The 8365-nt window shown below is 32.6% G+C and overlaps 1 pseudogene; it reads left to right on the top strand.

Annotated features, from left to right (window-relative positions):
* The first annotated feature begins 206 nt into the window (after positions 1-206).
* Positions 207-929, top strand: LOC149171674 (uncharacterized; annotated as a pseudogene).
* Positions 930-8365: the final 7436 nt, after the last annotated feature.

The raw sequence follows: 8365 nt of genomic DNA, 5'->3' as shown, positions 1-8365 counted from the left end.
GAGATGGTGTTATATGTTACTGTGATATTAACTACGTGTTCGACCCACAGCAACTCAGAGCTTTGCTAGAAAACAATTTTTTTTTTTTCCTTCGAAGGTTATTACGTGTTGCTTGGATCATGCAACACCTAACAACCCCTGGAGTTGAAAACTCTAGTAACCGAACTCCAAGACCGAGGCTTTCTGTGATATATGTGGGTGTTTTAATAGCAGCATTGCTCTTTGAGGAGATGGCCTCCGCCCTCCAAGTTTGTCAGAATAACCGAGCGAGAGAGGACTATTGGAATGGCGGGCTGGCTCTGCCAGACACGAAGCGAATGAATAGCGGACTAACATTGACGCAAGACAGGGATCTCATGGCCTTGCTCGACGAGATCGATAATTTGGATGTTTATAACAGTAATCCCGAAGATACAGATGCTGTGAATGAGCTCAACGTGGTTACAAAGGCCCGGAAGAAGAAATTGGATTGGAGGCACAAGCAGAAAATAAAATTGAATCCCCAGAAGAGAAAGGCAGTGCTGATCAGATGGGTTCATATAAGCAAGGCGAATTAACTGCAAACGGATCAAATTCTGAAGCGACCTCAGCGTGTGATAAGAGACATGACGTACTACTACAGTGTTCCTGCTGAGCTTGGTTTCTTCGCAGAACATATTTATCCGAACGAACTAGGAATCATCATCAACAATTATATGGACGGAGATTCAATGGCCGATATTATGTGTTTGTACGCTGCTCACGGCTATGCTGAGATTATAGAGGATTTCTACGGGTCTTTGTGGGACAATGATATTTGGCAGTTGAATGAACATTCAGTTATTCAAAACGATTTTGAATCGCCACAGGAAGAGGAAGTCGGATTGGTAGTCAGTGAATCCGAGTTTAATTCAATCCAATATCTGAGCGAAAATAAGGGAAAACTGTAATGTGTCGAAAAAATAAAACTTTGCATCATTTTGCAAGTGAAAATAATACTCAAATTCGAGAATCCTGCTTTATTCCCGAATACTTTCTCCCATGTTATATGTGAAGCCGTGTGTAGCATGTCACTCAACACTGTGTGTGGAAAGGCTATGGCATACGCGGAACCATAGTTTTCCTCAATCTAATTCGTCTCTATTGATTTCTATATTTTTCACAGAACGGAACCATAGTTTTCCTCAATCTTATTCGTCTGTATTGATTTCTATATTTTCACAAAATGTTTTCATAGTTAAACAGTTACCCAAAAGCATTATGGATAGAGTATTTAACTGCACTCTCAAATACTTTCATTAATTTCTGTAGTCGATCATATATGTATCAACGTAAATTATCTTCCATATAATTTTCAAATGAGCCAGTTCGATCCTTTTAACATAATTTTAATATTAATACTCTGCAAGAAAAGAGATTTGGTACATTCTCCTAAACTAAAATATATGTAATATAAATTCATTATTAGTTTAAAAATATGTATATTATGTTTTTATTACTGAACTGAAATCTATATTTATGTATAACTTCTAGCCATATAAATTGCATACTGCAATGATATGTATATAAAAGTAAAAATACAAAGCAATACAATGATTTATAAAAAAAATGAGATATGAAATTAATGTGGGATATTTTGATGTATTTAAATTATTTTTATTTAAAATGATGAGTGAGTTTATTTGAAAATAAATTTTTCATTATTTTAGTTTAATTATTAAGTGGATGATAGGATTTAACTTTTATAAAATTGATAATATTATATAGAAATCAAATATTGAGATTTATCTAGAAAATAATTATATTATTTTCGTAATTAAAAAATATTATATAAGCAAAAATTATTTACAATAAATTATGGTTTTGTGGAGATACATTATTAATAAAGCCTAATATAGTAACAATGCCCTTTAAAATAAAATTGTTTTATGATAAAAGTTCTTATTTTATATATATTTAACTTTTAAGTTAATTTATCTTATAATTAATAATAAAAAGTTCAATAATTATTACGGATAAATAATTATCGATATTTAACTTCCATTTAATTTATATAACTATTATATAATACTTTTCCAAAAAAAATATATTACCAAAACATCAACTTTTACCAACCATATATAAATAGTTACCGTGTAATCAATTTTCAAAGGATTTATATTATATCCAACGAATCGGAATCGTGCCTTATCCGTTGTCCGCTAACTCTGAAAATGAGCTGACACTATGATGTCAAGAAGGCGTTTTAATTTGATCATAGTAGATATTATTTTCCATTTCAAATAACTATTTTAAAGTCTATATCGTTCATACCATTATCAAGTACAATTGATTTACGATTCTCTCAAAATCTTCAGCAATATCATTAAGCTGTTTGTGGAAGTTCATGATCCATTACCTACTCAGAATAGCACTGTGGATGCACGCGTTGAAAACGAAAAGAACCACGAATGGACATATTTGGACATAATTATTCTCATTTACAATAATAATATTTTATAATTAAATAAATATTTAATCCATACAAAATGTTAATAGTGGATAGGATTATTTTTCATTTAAATTGATTAACTATTGTAATGCTCCTAGTAAATCGATAATGTTTTAAGTAAGGCAGTAAAATTTAACTGTTGACTAAGGTTATGTTTGGTAAAATTAAAATAACTATGTTGCTACTGCTGTTAATTAATTATGTTAATTAATTGTTACTACTACTATTTAATTAAGTATGTTGATTAATTGTTGTTAGTAGCTATTGAGGTAGTTGGAAAAAGAAAACCTAACTACCTTCATGAGACAGTTGAGACCTCATAGGAAAAGGGGAAAAAAATTATGCCAAGTCTGGTAGAGATCAGATGGCAAAAAGAAAAAAAAAGAGAGTTTCTCTTTGGAAACAGAAAATGCTATGTCTGGTAAAGATCAGATGGCATGTGTTTGGAAAGCGGAAGCTTCCTGAATCGCTACGTTTGGTAAGGACCAGATAGCGTGACTCTGGTATAGCCAGAGAGTTGCAGATAGTGAGGATCAGATAGTTAAAGAGGGGCCAAAAGAAAAGCTAAGTCTGGTAAGGACCAGATAGCAGGGCTCAGAGAGCTGTATCTAAACAGCGAACGCTAAGTCTGGTTGTGACCAGATAGCGTATAACTGGGAAACAGAGAATTTCCTAGAGCTGCTATGTCTGGTAATGACCAGATAGCTCAGGTCTAGCGACGCTAGAAGTCTTGCAGGCAATAGAAGACTTGCAGGAGCGCTTGGGGGTGGAAGGTCGAGCAAGACCCTCCTAAGGACGGGAGGAGGACAAGCATAATAAGGTGATTTGCTTTCTGTCAGGTAAGCATTGATTAACGAATTAACAGTTCTGGATTTTACTAGTTTAAAAGCACAGAATTCTGTGATTGTGAAAAGAATTATGACTGTAAGCATTTACATGAAAGAATTATGAACTGAACAAGCAATGAATGATGGCATTTAATATAAGCGTAGGGTAATCAAGATTAAGAGCGCTAGGTAATCATTATAAAATTGAAAAAGGAATCAAGCATGTTCTTCTATTTATAAATGTGATAAACTATTGTAATTAGCAACAACCAAGTAAGCACAGAACAATTATGTCGTTTACTGCTTACGTATACAATATAATAACTGCAAACCATAACCAAGACTGGGTTATACCTGTACACGAGAGCTTCCAGGGTTTGTAAGCAGAGTCATTACAATGAAATTAGCCTTATGCATATAAGAGTCCAAGCTAAAAAAAGAAACTTTCAAGAAAACACCGAAGCTTCTTCCTTCAAGAAATGGCCGGAACAACCATTAAGAAGAGGACATCAAACCTTAGATTAACCATAGTCAGAAGAAAAACCACCGCTTAGTAAACAAGAGCGAGACAACATGCTCAAGCTACACAGGAAGTCGTGACAAGCTTGCCACAAAATGAGGGATGATATCCGGCTTGAAATGGTACCGAGCTTTAGGAACAGAAAACAAAACATTTATCCCCTGAAATCGTTAGTTATCTGTTGGGTAACCGCGTAACAACTTTAAAAAATAACCCAGATACCAAATCCTGTGCATAGACTGCGATGGAAGGAAACAACCTTTCGCATCGCACAGAGTGCGTTATAATAAGCAAACCAAATAGAGCAGGGTTATAATAGCACAAAATATATTAAACAATTCCTTGTGGCGTAATGAAAATAATACACAAAACAAATCCAAAGAGTGCATATGAGAAAGCAATCCTGCAATTACAGTAATATATTGATGGCAGTTTGGGGAAAAACTCAAGGGTTTGACCCTCGGCCCCATATGGAAAAATACATTAAGAGCAAAGTCAATAACCGGTGCTAGTGCCCAACACTTAAAATTTGTAACTGTTCTGGAAACAAAATTTATATTTTACACGCACCGGAATGGGCTGGAGACCCTATCAAAAGAATAAAACAAACGGCGACACCGTAACCAGAAAGAGAACCCCCCGTGGGCTCGCCCAGAGAAAGGGGCAGCTCCACCACCCATCTGAAATCACTGTGTTTTCTTCCCTAAAAACAATGAAGATAACCGCTTCTTACCCGGAGGGCGAAGTCCACATGGAAGATTTGGTTTGGTCGCCAACCCGGAAGCAGGTCACGACGCCATAAACATGCACCTGCGATAACAAAGAGTTCCACCGTAAGAGTAAGGAAAAAGACGGGGAAAAAACTAATAACGTTTTCCACAAACGAAAGTAAACTAATTATCAGAGCAATAAACATGTCGACTTACCTTGATAAGTGGTAAACGACAAATCTAGGGTAGCCAGGGTGGTCTGGGTAGATGCCGAAGGGTGGAAAACTCAGATCGCCGAGGTTCTGTGGAAGCCGAGGCTTCTCCAAAAGATCAGCCGAGAAAGTTCGAATGACAGAGGAAACCTTTCCCAAAACCCTTTCTCTATCATCGGACCAAATGTGAATCGTAGATCTGGTAGAGCTCCTCCTCGCCGTTGATTTACGATATAGCAAACCCCGAGGAAGGTTTTCGCAGTAGGCACTAGTACTGCACAGAAGTGAGCTGAGCACACCAACTCGGCTCGCGGGAACAAAGACCACATGGTGGCCATGTGAAGACCCCGGCCGGACAACAGCTCCAAGTGCCAGGTGGAAACCAAATAAATACAAACCAAGTCATATAATCCCTGAGTTGACAGCCGGGAATGTAATGGCGTGAGAACCCAGCCGGCGCCAACGGTAAAGCATGGTTCATATATCTCATGCAATGTGTATACTTAATAACAATAAGGACCTCGAACTTCGAGAGCCAAACCATAGTTATTGCCAAGAACTTTACGGTCATGATATCAAAAAGAAAATAATCAAAGTTATTTCTTATGTATGTGTGAATGTAAAAAAAAAATTTAACGAGAGATATCACAACTATCACATTATTTCTATTTCTGTATCTAAAGAAACATAAAAGTAAATCGATTGTTTATAATGTATTCGGTTTTTCATTAACTAAAAAAATTAAAATCTATTCAATGTTTAACATTATGAAATTAAATTTATTATTTTTAAATAAAATTATTTCTATTTATCTCAAATATGATTGGTTGAAATGTTTCCCCTCTTATTGTGTAATGATGACAAAAATTGACTTTTGTACACTGTATTATTAATTACTATGTACTATATCACTAATTACTATGTACAATAAATATAAATAATTTGAAAAATAACATTATATATTAATTACTATGTACCATAAAGACAACTGGTTTGTAATTAAATTCAAAAATTCAATTTTCTCATTGGTGTAAAATATTGAATAGACAATTTTTATGGGTTTTATTTTTTAATTTAAAAAAACAATTTAAAACATATAAATTTGAAAAAAACATGTAAAAATAACATGCCTACAATTTGTACAACTCTCATTATATCAATCTATACTCTAATAACATGACATGTGCACTATAATATGAACATTATATAAAAAAAATTGTAATCATTCAATATTAAATAAATAATTATTAAATTATATATTTATATATATATATATGTCTATCAAAAAAATGTTTAATTATATTAAAAACGCTTAAAAAAATAATCATATAACTTATTTTACAATTTTATTATTGTTTGGAGTACATATGACATATCATAACATTTAATTACATCGCCTTGTTTATTCTTATCTTAAAAAACAATAAACCAATCATTTATATCCATCATTTATTTACTCTCTTTACTCCTATCTTAAAAATAAGACGAGATTAAAAAAAATCCATCATTAATTTAAGACATGATGTTTAATATTCACCTAAAACCTATAAGTCCATGATAAATTGCATTAGCAACGATTGACAACGTGGTATGGTGAGGAGTCGAATCATGAATCCCATGTGGGTCACAGCAATCGTGAGAGTGGTATGTCCGACTAAGAATTAAAGGTTGGATTGAATAGCCATAAGTCCCATCACCGAACGAAAATAGCGAACCATAGGATAAGATAGATACAAGAGACCAGTATCACCTTTGTCTCACACAACGATGAAGAGGACTGCTCAGAAGTGTGACTGGGTCACAGCAACTTCAATGTCGGTAACATTCTTCAACTAATTCTAACTCCGGAGTCCCACGTTGGTAAGGCATTTCTGCACATTGTAAACTTAGATTCTAAGCAAGAGATGGATCCACTCGCGGCGAGATCGACCCTTAAGGGAAATACAGTGTTAGTAAGATTCGCTTTCCTCAATGTCAGTAATTGGGGAACAAGTGCTCCATATTTTGGTAGCGGATCACGTGATAGCCAGCCACATGGTTGTTACATGTCATAAATAGCGTGACGCATGACTGTCGTGATCGTCGTAAATTGCATGACCTAATTACAAATCTTTCGAAGCGTGGACAAAGATATGAATCGTGAAGAGTTAACTTACTGGTAATTAGAATTATGATGAATCGTGAAGAGTTAACTTACTGGTAATTAGAATTATGATTGAAAGAGGCAACTTATTGGTAATTAGAATTATGATTGAAAGAGGCGTCACTGAAAATGTGTCCCATAGCTGTGATCGCCAAATTGATAGCGTTGAAAGTTTATCCGCTGCTTATTTGCCACGGGAGATGTTTATTGATATTAAACACGTGAAAGTCCATTGCGTGATGGGAAATGGTCGGTTCACAACATGATCAACATGTACTTAAATAAATAAAGTTATATTTTTTAATGTTTAAAGAAAGATTTTGTTACAATTATGGAATTGAAGGGTTTGAAATTATTTTAAATTTTATTTATTATTTAGATTTATATTTATGTACATTTTGATTGTAAATTGAGTTAATTTCCATTTTCATTAAAAAGCGTATACTGTACTCTTCTATATATCATAATCTTTATGTGTTTTGTTTTTTTAATACGCTGTTGACACTTTATTGGTTTCAGGTATATCCTCTTTTTTATGTTTTGTTTTTTTAATAAATGGTTTAGACTTTATTGGTTTTAGATATATCTTCTTTATGTGTTTCTTTCTTTTTAATAATCGGTTTGCACTATCGGTTTTATCCTTTTTATATGTTTTGTTCCTTTAACAAGTTATTTACACTTTATTATTTTTATTTCTTTTATAAGTAGTGTTAGGAAATACGGAAAAATTTAACAATGGATTAGGTATATTTTTTATATGTTTTGTTCTTTTGAATAAGCTGTTTACACTTTATTACTTATTTGTTTTATAAGTAGTGTTAGGAGATACGGAAGAATTTAACAATTGGTAGAATGATGATAATATATAAATGACCCACTCTGATATAGGGATGAATATAATTTAGAATGTCATTATAAAATGGGATTTAAAAAAATAATATATATAAGAATTGCTATAAGGTTACAATTATCCGAGCTTATGGTTATTTCTATATACGAGAAGGAAATATGAATTATCTCAAATATAGATAAATATGAACTAAGAAGTAATTAGAACTCTATATAAATGTTATTTAATCTAAAAAATTATTTACTAAATTATAAATATTTGTGAAATGTATTTGATGTATTTGTGTTAGGATGAGTAAATACTCTGGGTTAAGAACAAACGTACATTCTATTCTTAAAATTTTAACTGGTTAAAATTTAGTTAAAAATATATTTGTACTTAGTTTGTTGTATAATCAAAAAGTGATTTTTTCATTTAATTTAATTTATGGTTAATTTTTGTAACACTTATAAATTAGTTAAATATGTAAAAGTGAGATATAAACCATTTTGCCTTTATTATGCCTATTATTCCTTCCTAGTGTTATATTGTTAATAATTCTTCTCTAAAATAAGGGTGGGAAGTAGTTTTTATATATTAACTAATTAGAATTTGTTTCATTTCATTTATATCTCTATTATATATTTCATTTTA

This window comes from Pinus tabuliformis, chromosome 4_2 (genome assembly GCF_031772625.1).
Source record: "Pinus tabuliformis cultivar Carrire ecotype Pingquan chromosome 4_2, CPIR1, whole genome shotgun sequence".
In the NCBI taxonomy this organism is placed as follows: Eukaryota; Viridiplantae; Streptophyta; class Pinopsida; order Pinales; family Pinaceae; genus Pinus; species Pinus tabuliformis.
This window is presented reverse-complemented; position numbering and strand designations above follow the sequence as displayed.